The 20,455-nt window shown below is 48.1% G+C and overlaps 1 protein-coding gene across 1 annotated transcript in view; it reads right to left on the minus strand.

Annotated features, from left to right (window-relative positions):
* LOC135821386 (uncharacterized) overlaps window positions 1–20,455 on the minus strand; it is a 76,246-nt gene that overhangs the window by 18,949 nt on the left and 36,842 nt on the right. The window contains exons 2-9 of the mRNA XM_065334457.1: window positions 9,804–9,996; window positions 8,537–8,901; window positions 6,176–6,325; window positions 5,689–5,809; window positions 4,757–5,007; window positions 3,052–3,215; window positions 1,881–1,965; window positions 1,337–1,619 (exon numbers count right to left, since the gene is read on the minus strand). The gene's annotated coding sequence lies outside the window, so the exon portion shown is untranslated. The remainder of the gene's footprint in view (window positions 1–1,336; window positions 1,620–1,880; window positions 1,966–3,051; window positions 3,216–4,756; window positions 5,008–5,688; window positions 5,810–6,175; window positions 6,326–8,536; window positions 8,902–9,803; window positions 9,997–20,455) is intronic.

Below are 20,455 nucleotides of genomic sequence, written 5' to 3' on the forward strand. Positions count from 1 at the left end.
GCAACAGCAACAGCAGCGACAGCAGCAGCACAAACAGCGACAGCAACAGCAGCAGCAACAACAGCAGCAGCAACAACAGCAGCAGCAACAACAGCATAAGCAACAGTAGCAACCTGAGCAGCAGCGAGAGCAACAACAACAACAACAGCAGCGACAGCAACAGCAGCAGCAAAAACAGCCACAGCAACAGCAGCAGCAACAACAGCAGCAGCAACAACAGCATAACCAACAGGAGCAACAGCAGCAGCGAGAGCAACAACAGCAACAGCAAAAACAACGACAGCAACAGCAGCAGCAACAACAGCAGCGGCAACAACAGCATAAGCAACAGCAGCAACAGCAGCAGCGAGAGCAACACCAGCAGAAACAGAAGCAGAAAACAACTGCAGCAGCAGCAACAACAGCAGCAGCAAAAACAGCGACAGCAACAGCAGCAGCAACAACAGCAGCAGCAACAGCAGCAACAGCAGCAGCAACAACAGCGAGAGCAACAACGGCAGAAGCAGAAGCAGCAACAACAGCGACAGCAACAGCAGCAACAGCAACAGCAGCAACAGTAGAAGAAACAACAGCGAGAGCAACAGCAGAAGCAGAAGCAACAGCAGCAGCAGCAACAGCAACAGCTAAAACAGCGACAGCAACAGCAGCAGCAACAACAGCAGCAGCAACAACAGCATAAGCAACAGCAGCAACAGCAGCAGCGAGAGCAACAACAGCAACAGCAAAAACAGCGACAGCAACAGCAGCAACAACAGCAGCAGCAAGAACAGCATAAGCAACAGCAGCAACAGCAGCAGCGAGAGCAACAACAGGAAAAGCAGAAGCAACAACTGAAGCAGCAGCAACAACAGCAGCAGCAACAACAGCAGCAGCAAAAACAGCGACAGCAACAGCAGCAGCAACAACAGCAGCAGCAACAGCAGCAACAGCAGCAGCAACAGCGAGAGCAACAACGGCAGAAGCAGCAACAACAGCGACAGCAACAGCAGCAACAGCAACAGCAGCAACACCAACAGCAGCAACAAAAGCAACAGCAGCAGCAGAAGCAGCAACAACAGCGACAGCAACAGCAGCAACACCAACAGCAGCAACACCAACAGCAGCAACAAAAGCAACAGCAGCAACAACAACAGCAGCAGCAGCGGCGCGGCTGAAGAAGCAGCAACAACAGCGACAGCAACAGCAACAGCAGCAACAGCAACACCAGCAACAGCAACAGCAGCAGCACCAACAGCAGCAACAAAAGCAACAGCAGCAGCAGAAGCAGCAACAGCAGCAACACCAACAGTAGCAGCAACAACAGCAACAAAGTCAAGAGTAACACACACAAACAGACCTGTCCCGTCCTGTCCTATCGAGCCACTGCCACAAGGTCACGTGGGCCCGGAGGAGCAACGGAGAGAGAAGAGGAGAACGCCGTCCCACGGCGTCCAGGACACAACAAGAGGTCGTCAGGATTCAGGTCACCTACGACTGTTACCCCAAGACTGACGTATAACCGGGGGAGAACCTGAGCAAAGGTGTCTATTCCTACCCTGGACCAAACGGAAGCAGCGGCCGCAGGACGCACAGTGCGCGCCACAACACGCCTCCACTGCGGCTGGGGACTGAGCCACACACTTGTGATGGGCAAGGCCAACACACACACACACACACACACACACACACACACACATAATCACATATACACACACACACACACACACACACAGGAGCAGCAACAGTAGCACAGAAAGCACAGCACAGAAAGACAATGGAGTCAGGAGAAATAGCACCACCAGTAGCAATATCAATGGTTTAATAATACTTCAGAGATTGCCCACTCGTATACATTTTATAAGAAGCTGTATAAGTATAGTTGATGATACTCTTTGACATACCTTGTAGTAGTCACATTCATCTGCTACACAGCTGCAGAAATAACAGGACGACCGCTCTGCTGTTGATACGATAACACAAACATATCTGTAGCAGTGCAACGGGAAAATTCAGAAAGAAAAACACAAACAAAAAGCAGCAACATTCAGTTGCATAAATAGCATCACCAGCAGCAGTAACAACAGCACAAGCAGCACCATCACCAGCAGCAACAGTAGCAGCAATACCACACAGCAGTAGCAACAGTTGCGGGACCATCGCCATCGCCAGCAACAGCACCATCACTAGTAAGAAAAATGACCGGGTCGAGCACTCGTCTGCAGTACAGTACGGCATCATGGAGTCACACAAGGATGCAATCAATCACTTCCCTGACAAAAAGTTAGGGAGGGGCGCATGGAAGAGATGGGACGCTCTGGTGGGATTTTACGGTATATACCGGTATGGTGTGTGTTGTGAAATCCTAGCCGGTACAAATTTCATCACCCTACAGTGCTATCATCACATAATACATTTCTGACTTGTTAGTATGGTAAAATTAGAATTCTAGAAACACACCGATATTCGCGTCAATAAATTTTCGACATTTCTTAGAACCAGGGAGTTTACAATGGATAATGTTCGCAAAGGACTGTGGCCACTTTCATAAACTCACTGTTCAAATTTGACTTCTCTCTGGTTAATCAATATTCACATTAGGGCCGGGTTCCACTGCGGCTCCGCGGCTCGGCTGCCCAGCGGCACTTGGCTGCATGCAGCGGAGCAGCGCGGTTCCACTGACACTCATCATTCGCGGTACCGCAAAATCAAAAAACCCTCGTGTTCTGGCCTGGAGCAACGAAATAAAATTTGAATTTTAATATTCTTGCGTACAAAACAGTGCAAAGCACGGGAAACAGGTCGAGCCGCGACCGTGGCTCGCGGGTTTTGATCAAGAATCGTAGCAAAAGGTTGCTGTGAGCCGCGGCCTCGCTGCTCCAGCTCGAGCCGCGGTCACTATGGTAATGATGACGTATCAAGCCGCGGATGATGAGCAGCGGAGCAGCGGAGCCGCAGTGGAACCTGGCCCTTACGCTCTTGTCGTGAAAATAGGAAACAATAATGTGTGGTGAATATTGTACAGTTACCAGTAGTAACAAATAGCAGATTATTAACAATAGAAAGTCTACTTACTCACTTCACTACAGTCTTCTGGCAGATATACTTGCATTAGAGCGTTTGGCACACAACTACCACCATCTTTGCCCTCCAATCCTGTGATTTTCCCCAGCAGACGAATGCTACTGAATGCCACCGAGAAATCACCTCCTCTGAATCACCAACAACAGCAACAACAGCTGCAACGAGAGTAATAGCAGCAACCACATCAGCAACAATTGCATTTTGACGATGGTACCATCGTGAGAATAAAGAACTCAAATAGCTGCAACAACAGCAAGACTAACAGCACCAACAGTAGAAACAGGAGGAGCAAAAATAACAGCAGCAACAACAGCAACAACAACAGATCAAGCACCAGCAACAGCAGCCCCAAAAGTAGCAGCAGCAGCAGCAAAAGCAGCAACAACAGCAGCACCAACAGCAGCAATGCAAACAGCAGAAACAGCAGAACAATAACAACAACAGCGGCAGCAGCAGTAGCAGCAGAAACAACAGCAGTGGTAGCAACAGAAGAAGCACCAACAGCAGCAATGTAAACAGCAGAAACAGCAGCAATAGCAACAACAGCGACAGCAGCAGCAGCAGCAGAAACAACAGCATTGGTAGCAACAGAAGAAGCAGCAACAGCAGTGGTAGCAACAGCAGACACAGCGACCACAGCAGCAACGGTAGCAACAGCAATAGCAGACATAGCAGCAATACCAACAGCAGCAATAGCAGCAACAGCAGCAACAACAGCAAAAACAACAGTAACGGCAGCAACAGCAATAGCAGCAACAGCAGCAACAACAGCAGCAGTAGCAGTAGCAGCAGCACCAGCGGCAGCAGCAACAACAGCAGCAGTAGCAGCAACAGCAGCAACAACAGCAGCAGCAACAGCAGCAGCAACAGCAGCAACAGCAACAACAATAACAGCGGCAACAGCAGCAGCTGCAGCAGCAGGACCAGAAACAGCAGCAATATTAACAGCAACAGCAGCAGCAACAGCAGCAGCAGCAGGACCAGAAACAGCAGCAGCAGCAGCAGGACCAGAAACTGCAGCAATATTAACAGCAACAGCAACAGGAGCAACAGTAGCAATAGTTGCAGATAAAAACAATGTGCAGTCATTTCCCCAGGACAATTATCCAATTCTACCGGTTTTGATTATTAGTTTGAACACATCCAAATAGGGAAAGAAGGGAGGGGCAAGATAATGTAGTTAACCCATTGAACGCTGATGACGTCTATAGACGTCATTGAAAATGCCCCCCATGCGCGGGATGACGTCTATAGACGTCATGGGATATATAGTGATTTCTGGCACTGTCTGGTGTGTAAAAGCACTGTTAGTTTTTTTTTTTGATCCTGCCTCTTGTACGATAGGTTGTTGGTACGAATCCAGCTTGAAAACACTACGCGTCTTTTTTTCTTCTCTTTTCAGCGATCTTTCAGCTGCAATTTCACGCATTTGGCGTATTTCACGCAATTTGAGCAAACTTGCGTCCCCTATTGTGAGGCGCTATTCTTTTTGGGGACTGTATCGATTCTTTCACCCTGTAGTTGATAGTCTTGGCAATCATTTCCAAAATATTTGAGAACCCCAGTTGCCAGAACCCTGGAGTTTTAGAACTTGCTATTGGCCCTGTTTTTAGCATTTTATATGCAGAGTACCATAGGCAAGGCCCAGTAGCGCTGAATGGGTTAACAATAAGATGACATTTTCTACACGCTGTACCTTTCTGCATTGAAGCAATATCATCCAGGTTTGTGTACGTCATCAGAAACGTCACTGATCTGCATACATCTAATTCCTGTTACCCAGGACCAGAGATGAAGCAGAGGAATAGTACAGCTACTGACATCACCATGAGTCATGATCTCTATCACAGCAGCATCACACTGTCAGCAACTCGACCAGCAACTGCAACTGCAACAGAGGAATAAACAGGCAAGCAGCAGAAACAACAACAGCAACAGCAGCAGCAGCTATAGCATCCGCAGCAGCAACAGCAACAGCAACAGCAGCAGCAGCAATAGCATCCGCAGCAGCAGCAGCAATAGCATCCGCAGCAGCAGCAGCAATAGCATCCGCAGCAGAAGCAGCATGATCAGCACAGCCATCACCAGCAATAGCAGCAGTAACAGTGTCAAGATCAGCAGCAGCAGCAACAGAGACAGACACAACAGTTTGAACAAGCAGAGCCACCATTCCTTGCTGTCACGAGAAGTAGAGTTTGGAGAGAATGACAGGAAAGAGAAGGAATGAATGCGTACCTAAAGTGAAAACAAAATGTCCCTTCCAACCCGCGTGTATAGCTGGACATGCAAATACACATAGAGGCTTACGTACACTGTACACAAGAGTGGTGATCTAGATATGCAGTGGTTAAAACTTAGATAACTCACTTTGTAATGGATAGACAACACAGGTAGCAGTATGAGAGTTGTTTGTAACGAGGAGAAGTTGAAGTCAAACTATTATTCCATGCACAATTCTCCCATTATACAATGCTATTCCATGTGAATATGGGTGCCGTGTGATGAGGGGGGGGGGGGGGTGCTAACAGACCAGGGGTGCTAACAGTGCAGGTGTGCTAACAGAACAGGGGTGCTAACAGAACAGGGGTGCTAACAGAACAGGGGTGCTAGTTAATATAAAAAAAGTACCTTTCATTCTGAACCATCCCGGCATCCGTCCATTAGCCAACAGATCACTTTGCATATGGAGACCATGGCAGAACAACCCGCTGCAATATGAGCAACCACGCCGCCACTGTTTATAATCCGCCTGAGACAGCAACAGCATCAGCAACAACAACATTAGCGAAAGCAACAGCACAGCAACAGTACAGGTCTTGCCAGCACAGCAGCTACAATAGTTTCCAGCACATCAATAGCTGCAGTAGCACTATCACCAGTATAGAAACACTTGCACTAGCAGTATCACCAGCAGTAAACGTCACATTCAGAAATGACAGTACATGGCCAGCCGTCTTCAAGTTCTCACCAAAACTACCACAGTGTGGTCATGTGACCGGGGATTATTTTCAAACCAGATCCGGGGTGTACTAGTTTAAACCCACCCATATATGGAAACAGGAGACGGGCAAGGGAAAGTAACTGACAAAAAGAAATCCTTAGACACAACCTGTACCTTACTAAGATGCAGCTCTGCCATCCAGATTTCTGCCCATCATCTGAGTACTCGCTCACACACACGTAACGGATCACTGTTCAGCACAGCTGACCATGGAGAAAGCAGCAGTAACACTAGAGACACTGGCAACGCTATCCGCAATAAACACTATGACAGCACATGAACACATGAACACACACACACACACACACACACACACACACACACACACACACACACACACACACACAGACACACACACACAACTCAGACCTCAGACATGCCCATCGCGGAAGCGATGGTAGCGAACAGCTATGTTAGACATAGCAACTTGTGCTGGGATTACACCATTCAACAGCTTGCAAGGCTGATGAATTTACCACCATTATTTTTAGCCTGGTATCCACCACACAGCTGTTTGAAGCGACTTGTTCTGGCCAGTGAATCCCTATTTTTCATTTTATTTTCACACGCACACACACACACACACACATACAGAAGGAGACGTGACTGCTGCAGCAACACCAACAGCAGCCACAGAAACAGCAGCAGTAGCAGTAGAGGTAGGAGGCAGAATAAGCAGCAGCAACAGCAACAGGAGCAGCAGCAGCAACAGCAACAGCAACAGGAGCAGCAGCAGCAGCAGCAGCAACAGCATGAGCAACAACAGCAGAAGCAGAAGCAGCAGCAAAAACAGCGACAGCAACAGCAGCAGCAACAACAGCAGCAGCAAGAGTAACACACAAACACATACACACCTGTCCTGTCCTGTCCTATCGAGCCACTGCCACAAGGGTCTCGTGGGCCTGGAGTAGCAACGGAGAGAGAAGAGGAGAACGCCGTCCCACGGCGTCCAGGACACAACGAGAGGTCGTCAGGATTCAGGTCACCTAGGACTGTTACCCCAAGACTGAGGTATGGCCGGGGGAGAACCTGAGCAGCGGTGTCTATTCCTGCCCTGGACCGAACGCAAGCAGCGGGTGCAGGACGCACAGTGCGCGCCACAACACGCCTCCACTGCGGCTGGGGACTGAGCCACACACTTATGATGGGCAAGGCCAACACACACACACACACACACACACACACACACACACACACACACACACACACACACACACACATATATACACACACACACAGACACGAGCAGCAACAGTAGCACAGAAAGCACAGCACAGAAAGAAAATGGAGTCAGAAGAAATAGCACCACCAGTAGCAATATCAACGGTTAATCAATATTCACATTAGGGCTGGGTTCCACTGCGGCTCCGCGGCTCGGCTGCTCCGCGGCACTTGGCTGCATGCAGCGGAGCAGCGCGGTTCCACTGACACTCGTCAGCCGCGGTACCACGAATGATGAGCTCCACGGTTAATTTGCTCCACGGTTATTGATGATGTTTTACCTGCCTGCGAAATCAAAAAAACCTCGTGTTCTGGCCTGCGCAACGAAATAAAATTTGAATTTTAAAATTCTTGAGTACAAAACAGTGCAAAGCACAGGAAACAGGTCGAGCCGCGACCGTGGCTCGCAGTTTTTGATCAAGAATCGTAGCAAAAGGTCGCTGTGAGCCGCGGCCTCGCTGCTCCAGCTCGAGCCGCGGTCACTTTGGTAATGACGATGTTTCAAGCCGCGGATGATGAGTAGCAGAGCAGCGGAGCCGCAGTGTAACCTGGCCCTTAGTCTCTTGTCTTGAAAATAGCAAACAATAATGTGTGGTGAATATTGTACAGTTACCAGTAGTAACAAATAGCAGATTATTAACAATAGAAAGTCTACTTACTCACTTCACTACAGTCTTCTGGCAGATATACTTGCATTAGAGCGTTCGGCACACAACTACCACCATCTTTGCCTTCCAATCCTGTGATTTTCCCCGGCAGACGGATGCTACTGAATGCCACCGAGAAATCACCTCCTCTGAATCACCAACAACATCAACAATAGCTGCAACGAGAATATTAGCAGCAACAACAGCAGCAACAATTGCTTATTGGCGATGGTACCATCGTGAGAACAAAGAATTCAAATAGCTGCAACAACATCAAGACTAGTAGCACCAACAGTAGAAACAAGAGCAGCAAAAATAACAGCAGCAGCAGCAACAGCGACAACACCAACAGAAACAGCAACAACAACAACAGCAACAGCAACAGCAGCAGCAACAACAGCAGCAGCAGAAGCAACAACAACAGCAGCAGCAACAACAGCAGCAGCAGCAGCAACAACAGCAGCAAAAACAGCGACAGAAACAGCAGCAGCAACAACAGCAGCAGCAACAACAGCAAAAGCAACAGCGGCAACAGCAGCAGCAACAACAGCGAGAGCAACAACAGCAGAATCAAACGCAGCAACAAAAACAAGAGTAACACACACACCTGTCCTGTCCTGTCCTATCGAGCCACTGCCACAAGGGTCACGTCGGCCCGGAGGAGCAGAGAAGGAGAATGCCGTCCCACGGCGTCCAGGACACAACGAAAGGTCGCCGGGATTCAGGTCACCTACGACTGTTTCCCCGAGACTGAGAGAAGAGGAGAATGCCGTCCCACGGCGTCCGGGACACAACGAGAGGTCGCCGGGATTCAGGTCACCTACGACTGTTTCCCCGAGACATACGTATGGCCGGGGGAGAACCTGAACAGCGGTGTCTATTCCTGCCCTAGACCGAACGAAAGCAGCAGCCGCAGGACGCACAGTGCGCGCCACAACACGGCTCCACTGCGGCTGGGGACTGAGCCACACACTTGTGACGGGCAAGGCCAACACACACACACACACACACACACACACACACACACACACACACACACACACACACACACACACACACACACACACACATACATACACACACACGAGCAGCGACAGCAGCAGCAGCAACAAAAGCAGCAGCAGCAAGAGTAACACACACACACACGAGCAGGAACAGTAGCACAGAAGCACAGCACAGAAAGACAATGGAGTCAGGAGAAATAGTACCACCAGTAGCAATATCAACGGTTTAATAATACTTCAGCGATTGCCCACGCGTATACATTTTACACCAGTCACCTGGTCACCGTGCCTGCAGGGTACAACTTACTAGCCTGTTTGACCTTTCTTGGGTGCAGTCCTGTCACTCGAGTTGAACTCGAGTTGAACCTTGGTGTGAAAGTTGTCGCCTGCTGGCGTAGTGACCAGCCAGCGACTTGGGCACGCAGGAGCACGTGGCCGCTTGTTAAACCATGTTCGATTGGGAATAAAGGAGGAACGCTGCATCGCAGCTTTCTCGGACTAAAACCAGTCGACTCAGCATCCAAAAGACTAAAACATATTGGCTAATCGCGGTCATCCGTGCTTTTATAAGAACGAAATGGCGCTTTTAGTGACATTTTGCATACAAATCCCCATCTAGTAGGGCGCAGCCACCCAGTTTCGGTGGAAGTGCGCGAGTTCGATTGGGATTAAAGTAAGAAGGGAGCGTCTCAGCTTCCTCGGACCACGACCATTCGACTCAGCACCCCGAAGACTACAACTGGTGAAAATTTGATTTTAGACTTAACTTCCCCTTTAATGTGAAAATAGGAAACAATAATGTGTGGTGAATATTGTACAGTTACCAGTAGTAACAAACAGCAGATTATTAACAATAGAAAGTCTACTTACTCACTTCACTACAGTCTTCTGGCAGATATACTTGCATTAGAGCGTTCGGCACACAACTACCACCATCTATGCCCTCCAATCCTGTGATTTTCCCCGGCAGGCGAATGCTACTGAATGCCACTCAGCTTCGCTTCATGACCGCGGAGGAATAACAGAGAACAGCCAGTACGCTGAGATCTCTGAAAATCTTTCACTGAAAGAAAAAACGGAGAAACAGACACGAGAACAAACCAGGTAATGAGTAACAGAAACACAAAATAAAATTTAATAAATTATATCTTGCAAGAGCCATTCATATGAAATCACAATAACTGTATTGCAACACACAAACCAGAAAACACCGCACAGACTTAATTCAAGGAGAAACAAGTAACGGAGTCTTGGTGTGCTAATCAGCACACACATGATACCAGGAAACATGAAACAGCGCAGTACAGCACAGTGCAGCACAGCACAATGCAGCACAGCACAATGCAGCACAGCACAATGCAGCACAGTGCAGCACAGCACAATGCAGCACAGTACAGCACAGCACAGTACAGCACAGTGCAGCACAGTGCAGCACAGTACAGTACAGTACAGCACAGTACAGCACAGTACAGTACAGTGCAGCACAGTACAGCACAGTACAGTACAGTACAGTACAGTACAGCTCAGTACAGTGCAGTACAGTACAGCACAGTACAGTACAGTACAGCACAGTACAGTACAGTGCAGTACAGCACAGTACAGCACAGTGCAGCACAGTACAGTACAGTACAGTACAGTACAGCACAGTACAGTACAGCACAGTACAGCACAGTACAGCACAGTGCAGCACAGCACAGTACAGTACAGCACAGTACAGAACAGTACAGCACAGTGCAGCACAGTACAGCACAGTGCAGTACAGTACAATGCAGCACAGCTCTGCATAGCACAGCCCAGCACAATGCAGCACGATGCAAGCTGCAACACCATACACAATACAAAGACCAACACAGTGCAGCAAATCATTACTTATGCCTAGTCCACACTAGCCCGATTTTCGGCTGCCATGGACTTGCACAGAAATCTGTAAAGATCGGTGCGAAAAAAAAACTCTAGTGCTGACGATGTTGTCGTACAAGTTTCCGACATATCTGGGACGAGTTTCTTGTTGCGTGCGCTTTCGGCTAGGCTGATAACAAAAGTTGGCCAATAGTGCTTGCATGTAGTGGATCAAACGGGCCTCCAACCAATCACGGCTTTTCACCATGACAACAGAGAGCCTGGGTGCAGACGGTGAACTGGCTGCACTGGATCTCTACTACATGCAGATGTAGATGTGTCAGCCTTTTCACAACTCTGACCATGTACTGCATGTAGCTAGTGTCAAAACGTGTATTTTTTCAATGCCTGGTGTCTTCAAGGCAAGGGTCTAGCTCGGCTGTGTATCACGTGTACGTATACGTGTGTGAGCTGACAGGCCTTCAACTAGTACAAGCAAAATTGCTCACCGTTGCGTGTGAACAGCTAGTCCGACTCATCCGACGCAGTCGACCGTTTCATGTCGGAGTCGGTGATGGAGCATGGACCAAAAAATCGGCCTAGTGTGAACCAGTCATAAATATACAACTCTGCAACTGTAATGCAACACACAACAAACTAACCTCTTTTCACTCTCCAGTCACGTGGCTGGTGAGCCCGATCAACGTCAGTGCGTAACATCCGTACCACCAGTTTCTGCTCCAATGTCCAATAAACTCACTGAACTCAGAACATAATTATCTCATTATATACGGTACTCAAACTAAAAATAATTCTGACACATTATGATGTCATAGTCATGTCACAATGACGTCTGGTGATGTCATAGTCAGGCTACCACATAGCCGTGGCCTGAGTGCGAGGAATCGCCGAGGATGATGAAGCGACACCATAGTTATTATGACATCATAGGCATGTGATGTCACAGGCATAAAATACCATAGTCAAGTGATGGAATAGAAATGTGAAAACTGCCACAAAAATGTGAAATGGTGAGAGAGTGTTCTTAAAAATAAAGTATTTCATCGCATGATCACATGTTCATCTTATGAATACAATGTGCTGAACCACCATTGGGGCTCCCGGACAGACAAGCCACCAACTTCTACTGAACGAGCAGGCTTCCGCACAGCAGGTGTGTGTGGCAAGTGTTTCCACCAACAGACACAACTGCAGTGTTATATATCGTCCTGTCCCACTCTCCCTCTCTTCCTCAACTTCCCTGATCAGTACCATGTACAGTAGTAACCATTCCAGCAGTGGTTCAACATGACATCACATGACCACCAGCAGTGGTTCAACATGACATCACATGACCACCAGCAGTGGTTCAACATGACATCACATGACCACCAGCAGTGGTTCAACATGACATCACATGACCACCAGCAGTGGTTCAACATGACATCACATGACCACCAGCAGTGGTTCAACATGACATCACATGACCACCAGCAGTGGTTCAACATGACATCACATGACCACCAGCAGTGGTTCAACATGACATCACATGACCACCAGCAGTGGTTCAACATGACATCACATGACCACCAGCAGTGGTTCAACATGACATCACATGACCACCAGCAGTGGTTCAACATGACATCACATGACCACCAGCAGTGGTTCAACATGACATCACATGACCACCAGCAGTGGTTCAACATGACATCACATGACCACCAGCAGTGGTTCAACATGACATCACATGACCACCAGCAGTGGTTCAACATGACATCACATGACCACCAGCAGTGGTTCAACATGACATCACATGACCACCAGCAGTGGTTCAACATGACATCACATGACCAGTGTACTATAGAAATAATGTTCATCTCTGTGTCTAGTGTTTACATGTCTGACAAGCGATAGCATTCCTTCCACTGCGCATATACACGTTATCTTCACTGTTGGTTATACCGAATAATGTCATCGCGAATCAATCCTTAGTCGACCTGCTCTCTCGCGATGAACATAGTGAAGTAATCTCCATAGCTGATCATTCACTAACTCTCGCTTTGGTACTGAAAGGTACACGAGGTTTTGACATCCATGTACAGCTGATGCAAACTGCAAGCTGCCCTCGTCATTCTCCGCTTGAAAGTCATTCCCATCCAGACCAACAAGTTGGAGATCAGGACAAGAAGACACAATTTCAGCGAGTACCGGAAGTGACTGTGATGTAAGGCCTGTTTCTGAGAGGAAAAGGGAGATCAGTGATGTACACTGCTTCACACATGGTGCAATGCTGCACAGAAACATGTCAGAAAGATCATTGTTGCTCAAGTTAAGCTGTGAAAGGTACTGAGATTGCACACGAAGAACGTGTTTGACAACTCCAGTGCTGTGTGGCATGAGCATCGCATGCACCAAGTACATGACACGAAATGGCCGTGCTGTCAGCAGTCCAGAAAGCAGAACAAGACCATCATCACCGATCGGGAAGTAAAACTGGGGACCTGTAAGAGACTTACAGTAAGCCAGCACGGTGAGAGCTATGAGAACATTAGTTTTGATATCCTGACAGGACACACTACCTATTTGCAGGTTTTTCAGGTTATGACATGTGATCACTGCGGGTACCAGCTGAGCATAGCCAGATGATGTCAGCTGCAAATCCTTTAAGGAAAGTCCTTGAAGAGCTGTGTGGTTTTCACAGATAACACTATGGATACGTGCCACAGAACGGTCAGTCAGTGCATTGTTTGGGAGAGAGAACTCAGCCAGCCCATGACAATGAGTTAGACCAGTAGTGAGTTGCTCAAAACCATCATCAGTAATCTGACAGTTTGGCAGACGCACACGACTAACAGACCTACTGTGATTCCTCAGTACAGACGAAAGAAGATGACAGTCAGCAGGCGAGATAGCCACGTTTAGGAAATCAAAGCCATAATGTTCGAAGGCTAGTTCTAGACTAGGTGAAGGTGACTGACTACAGCTGGTCGTGTTGTCTGTGTCTGCACTGGGCTGTGCATACACACGACAAGCCAGTAACAACAATTGGCGGCGAACTGGAGTTAAATTTTCACGTATCCGGTCAGCTGACGATGCCGACTTCGTTGGTGGAACAGTCATCACAGAATGCACAGAGCTGTCTGTCGCAGCTGAAAAAAGACGTTCTGCAGCCTGTGAGTCTTCCGTGCGTTTCGATACAAGATACTGGTGGAGACAGTTGGATGCATGCGGGTTGATAGACTTCAAGGCAGTGCACAGTATTCTCATACTGGCACGGGGGACTTTGCGACGCCACAGCTGCAAAAGAGCATGAACTACGTCGTACAAAGACAACGAAAAAGAGTGAGGAAGAACTTCTTCAATGGCCTGTGCCACACTCACATTGTCTGGCAGTAGATCTTTAAGAAGACACCTTGCTAAACTCTGCACTGCTGCTTCATCAAGATGCCCACATAGCAACTCTACCACCTCAAGAAGATCATCTTCGGAGCAGCGAAGAAACTTTGTCACATCGCAACATGATGTCAGCTTGTTCACATCCTCTTTATCAGGGATACGCTGTGTGAGAATGGATGCAATCAACGACTCTCTGCTGACCGCTGTCAGTTGTGATGCAAGAAGACACCAAAATGTACTCAAGTGACCCGTCAGAGCTCCTACTTGCCTCACCAAATATTCTACATCACTGGCATCAGGATTAGTGGATGCCATGTAAAGAGAAGCAAGACATTCTTGCACTGAAAGATGGCTGAATTGCCATTGAGTGATGGACGGGTATGACAGTGACTCACAAGCTACAAGAACACCAAGTGATCGACTTTCTCTAGAAACCTGCTCTGCATCTAGATCAGAATCACTGAACACTACTTTCTTTTTCATTAACGATACAAAAGCAAAATGACCCAACTCAAGAATTTGCTCCTGCAGCAAGCGTGGCACAGACACCCAGTCTGGATACGCACTCTCAGTGTTCTGTCGAATCATACTCAGTATCAACGACATGAAGATACCAAACAGTGATGAAGGTACAGAGCCACAACTACGAAACACATCACACGTCGACTGTGTGAAGTAAGGTGTTTGCATAATAGCTGAGAGGCTGGGATCAGCATCCACCTTCTCTAGTAGCCTGCTAGCCTCTGTGCATGGGAGAGCATTGTTCACATAATCGCGAACATTGCCTTTGGTGAAACCCAGTACTTCAACCCGCCTATCAAATGGACATGAAACAGACAGTTTCATCACTTCTGCAGAATGGCGTGACGTGAGAAGCAGTCGAATGCCTTTCAACTCCTCACCACGAATAATGCCACGCACAAAATCACTGCAGTCACCAAGCACAGTTTCATCCAACCCATCCAGAATCACACACACATGTTTCAGATTGGCATGAACAAAGGAAGCAATTTCTTTTTGCTCCTCCACATCTACAATTCCATAGCGCTCTAGCTGTAACAGATCAACAACATTTCTGGCATGTCGAACACCTGCATCACGCAATGCTAACGCACTCACAATGTCAAACTCGTGCCACATTAAACCTCTTGCCCAGTCCAGCGGACCTTTCAACACGAAGATGGTCGTTTTGCCAGCGCCAGCACATGCAACAGCCAATACACGAACTGATTCGTCTTCATCAATGTCTTCCCCGTCAAAGTCAAACATATTGGCCAGTTGCACGTGCTGCACTTTGTCCGCAACCCGCGAGAAGACATGGCTCAACTTCTGCACATCGCTTTGCGAACCGAAGAATGTTTGTTCATTCAGTGATGCCAGGTCTTCACGAGGTATGACAACGACATTCACAAACATCTTATCTAGCGCTCGTCTGTTCGGTTTAGCGCACATACCCTTGCCCAACAGTACCTTAGCACCAACGTAGCGTTTCTTCAGCATCTCTGCAAACCTGACAACTGCATCGGGTAGCGACGACCTCCTTGGACTTGACTGTGTTGGTGATGATGTGGCCATGAGCGGACCTGCGACAGGGTAGTCGACACTAGCCGACGCAGCATGATGAACCTGGACATGATCACTGGTAGACGTCGGAGAACGACTACTCATATTGCGAAGTCTGGCCTGTGCCAGATTTTTGGAACTGCTAATCGGGTAGATCTACATGATACTCTCAATCGTGTGTGTCAGCAGCCGTTCTCTCTCACCGAGCAGTAGACTCTACCGTCCACTTATCTAGTTTACACGACACGACCCCTAGCCCGACAAACCAACACAGTTTGTGGGCTAGGGTTGGATAAATGTTTCTGGTTGCCACAAAAACTCAGACCTACACCGATTTTATCAATAGACTACGTCTATCTCGCTCGAAGATCGTGCACTAGTGAGGAAAGGTAACGACTGTTTTCTAGCCCGTTTTTTTACCGCCCGGACTAGCGTTCTGCTCTTGCAGCTCAGATTTTGTGGTTTTCATACTGTATCACGGTATGACTGACTGTACAGTCATGTACATGAACATAATAATTGTACTCAGCTAGCATGTAGCTAGCAGTGGTCAGGCCAAGGAGTCGTATTCGTAATCATGGTAAAAAAGGCGACGACTCTTTACTAGTCCTAGGCTACAGCCAGTACAGGCTAAGTACAGCCCCCAGACCCGGCGCATGGCCTGGTCAGGCTGGTGGCTTGTGAGTGATTATGATTGTGCCGTGGACCACTGACTGTGACATGTACATGATGTACGAGGTCATCATTAGTACAGTCTTTAGTTTTAGGGCGCGTTCGTCGTTCAAACAAATTAAAAAAGTGTGCGAGAACGGTTTCTATCATTTTTAGAGTTTTTCAGTGGAATTGTTATGGCGATGATGACGTCCGATCAGATCGACCATCTCCACCAGGCCGGGAGTCGTAAAAGCCCGGCTTTTACGACTCCCTGATCTCCACGTACTATGTCACAGTCTACGTGACGTAGCTATTCCAAACTCTTCGAAACTAATCCACCTTCCCATCGGATGAGTTTCGAGGAGTTTCGAGGAGCTTCGTTTTTCTGAAGAGGCCAATTAGGCCACCTCTTCAGAAAACCGTAACTCCCTGAAAAGTCAAAGAGTGACAATTCGAACGCGCCCTTAGTGTCATGTATTGTTGATCTACTAATAATAATTATTATTATATTGTATCAGCCCCAGAAAAACGAACCTTGTGTTTTGCCTGAAAGGCTGAAGTCTTCATGACATCGAGGACACTTTGCCGACAGACAACACCAGCAACTGTAACTGTAACTATAATTAGTTACTTGCCTCAGAAAGATGATTAGGCCACCTAGAATTAATTCGTTGTTTCGGGTCACTTCACTCATCCGTACCAGGGTCGGTCGGTCGGGTTTATTTTTTATTTCATTTTATTTTTTATTTTGGTTACTGCCATGTACATGTATATGCGCATATCGAATAGCGTTTGTCCATCAAGCCAGTCGATTTTAAAGGGGAAGTTAAGGCAAAAATTAAAATTTCACCAGTTGTAGTCTTCGGGGTGCTGAGTCGAATGGTCGTGGTCCGAGGAAGCTGAGACGCTTCCTTCCTACTTGAATCCCAATCGAACTCGCGTACTTCCACCGAAACTGGGTGACTGCGCCCTACTAGATGGGGATTTGTATGCAAAATCTCACTAAAAGCGCCATTGCGTTCTTATAAAAGCACGGATGACCGCGATTGGCCCATATGTTGTAGTCTTTTGGACGCTGAGTCGACTGGTTTTGGTCCGAAAAGGCTGCGATGCAGCGTTCCTCCTTTATTCCCAATCGAACATGGTTGAACAAGCGGTCACGTGCTCCTGCGTACACCAGTCACCTGGTCACCGTGCCTGCAGGGTACAACTTACTAGCCTGTTTGACCTTTTTTGGGTGCAGTCCTGTCACTCGAGTTGAACCCGAGTTGAACCTTGGTGTGAAAGTTGTCACCTGCTGGCGTGGTGACCAGGTGATTTGGGCACCCAGGACCACGTGACCGCTTCTTCAACCATGTTCGATTGGGAATAAAGGAGGAACGCTGCATCGCAGCCTTTTCGGACCAAAACCAGTCGACTCAGCGTCCCAAAGACTACAACATATGGGCCAATCGCGGTCATCCGTGCTTTTATAAGAACGAAATGGCGCTTTTAGTGACATTTTGCATACAAATCCCCATCTAGTAGGGCGCAGTCACCCAGTTTCGGTGGAAGTGCGCGAGTTCGATTGGGATTCAAGTAGGAAGGGAGCGTCTCAGCTTCCTCGGACCACGACCATTCGACTCAGCACCCCGAAGACTACAACTGGTGAAATTTTAATTTTTGCCTTAACTTCCCCTTTAATCATGACTGTAGTCTAGACGATCCAGCGCAGTCATTGTCCCATCACAGACCCAGGTCCCCTCCAGGACCAGACCTTGGCCTCGCTGGCAAACGAGTCTGAGGAGCAGCTCTCACCTTGAAAACGTCTGTCAAAGAGCGACGCGGTGGCGGACCTGATGCTGTTTCAGGACCGATTGCGGATCGGAAGACAACATCGTCACCAAGCGCCTCATCCTGTTATTTTATTTGGCTGCTTCTGAGGTCGATGTCTGGACTGCATGCTAGCTATAAAGACTATTATTATTAGGCGCGTGTGTACATGTTAGTACAGTCAGTCATGTACATTTGCATGCACTATAAAAAAAAACATTGTGCGGTCGGGTGAAAAAAGACGGTCGGTCGGGTGACCCAAACAACGAATTAATTCTGGGTGGCCTTAGGCCATCCAGATGGACCAGAATTAATTCGTTGTTTCGGGTCACCCGACCGACTGTCCTTTTTCACCCGACCGCAATTATTTTTATAGTGCATGCAAATGTACCGACTACACTATGTACAGGCTAGGTGCGACCCTAATAATAGCAGTCCAGATACATGTATCGACCTCAGAAGCAGCCATGGCTAGCCAAATGACAGGATGCAGCGCTTGGTGACGACGTTGTCTTCTATCTCCGATCCGCAATCGGTCCTGAAACAGCATCAGCTCCGCCACCTTGTCGCTATTTACAGAAGTTTTCAAGATGAGAGCTGCTCGTCAGACTCGTTTGCCAGCGAGGCCAAGATCAGGTCCTGGAGGGGACCTGGTCCCCTGGATCTGATGGGACAATGACTGCGCTGGATTATCTACACTACAGTCAGATTTGATCGACTGGCTAGATGGACAAAAGCTATTCGATGTACATGTATGCACATGGACGTCCCCAATAAAAAAATAAATAAAAATAAATAAACCCGACCGACCGACCCTGGTACGGATGAGTGAAATGACCCGAAACAACGAATTAACTTCCCCTTTAATTCTAAGTGGCCTTGGGCAGAAATCAAATTTCCACCAGTTGTAGTCTTCGAGGTGCTGACTGCTGAGTCGAATGGTCTTGGTCCGAGGAAGCTGAGACGCTCCCTTCCATTACCGACCATTGACCTAATGACAATTCACTGAAAAACACTTCACCACAAGACAAGTCACAGAATGGACAACCCACCGACTGGAAACTTTACCGAAAGACACTTCACAGAAAGGCATTTGACAGAATGGCGATACATGTATCACGGACAAGACAGCTCACCGAAATTCCACTGTATTTTAAAATGACTGGTTTGTACAGGGCCGGCGGAACCGGTCAGGCTGGTCCGGCCATGGCCGGACCACTTTCCCAGCTGGATGGTCCATGTGATTCGTGCAAAACCGGTGTAAAAAATCCAGAGGTACATTGCTCGACTGTACTGCCGGCGTGTGATGTGCTTCGAAGTAGCTCAGGACTCCATGACCGGCACTGTATGGCTTGATATGGATATAAAAAAATTGTGTTCGTGTTCTTTTACTATAATTTTCTGGAGCCTTAAGAGGTGCCCAAATTCGCTCTATTTCATGTAAATTTTAAATATTTCTCCCGGGGGAGGTGCCCCGGACGGTCGGACCCCCTCAAAGGTTGGCCGGACCACTCCAAAACTCCTTCCTCCGGCCCTGTTGTAGTCACGCTATTAAACTAACTTTACCTCTCAGGTTTATCTTTGCTGGCTTGCTTGCTTGGTTGCCTGTATTGCTGAGGGAATAATTATAATTATGCTGGTTTGTATTTGTGGGTCCCCATGGTGCCTGGGCCAAGCGTACTCATCCGGCGAATATGTTTGAATAATAACTTACTTCACAGGCTCTCAGGCTGTGTTTACATGAGGCGTTTCAACCCGGGTTGAGTTCGACCCGGGTCAGATTTCAACCCGCCATGTGCACAAAGTGAATGGCGCGTTTACATGACGCATTGCGCTTGACCCGGGTTGAAATTTCGCCCCGGGTTGATTTCAACCCTCCCCCCAAGGGGAGGGTTGAAACCAACCCGATTTCAACCCTCCCCCCAAGGGGAGGGTTGAAACCAACCCGGGTCAAGAAAATCGTACAAACGTACTTCTGTGCGTATCTCGCGCCAGGTTTGAACAGCACTGCAGATGCAAATTTCGCGCGAACGGATTCACGTGACCATGCAGGACTGTAGAAGTGGACTTTTGGCGGCATATCAGTATTTGACCCGGGTCAACTGTCTTCATGTAAACGCTCACCTCTTTTGTCTATCGTACAGACTTTCAACCCGGGCTGAACTCGACCCGGGTTGAAATTTCTCATGTAAACACAGCCTCAGTTTGGCAGCGCTGAAAATCTTGCGCTGACGTACTGGCGCTGGTTGTACGTAACG

This window comes from Sycon ciliatum, chromosome 7, assembly GCF_964019385.1.
Source record: "Sycon ciliatum chromosome 7, ocSycCili1.1, whole genome shotgun sequence".
Classification (NCBI taxonomy): Eukaryota; Metazoa; Porifera; class Calcarea; order Leucosolenida; family Sycettidae; genus Sycon; species Sycon ciliatum.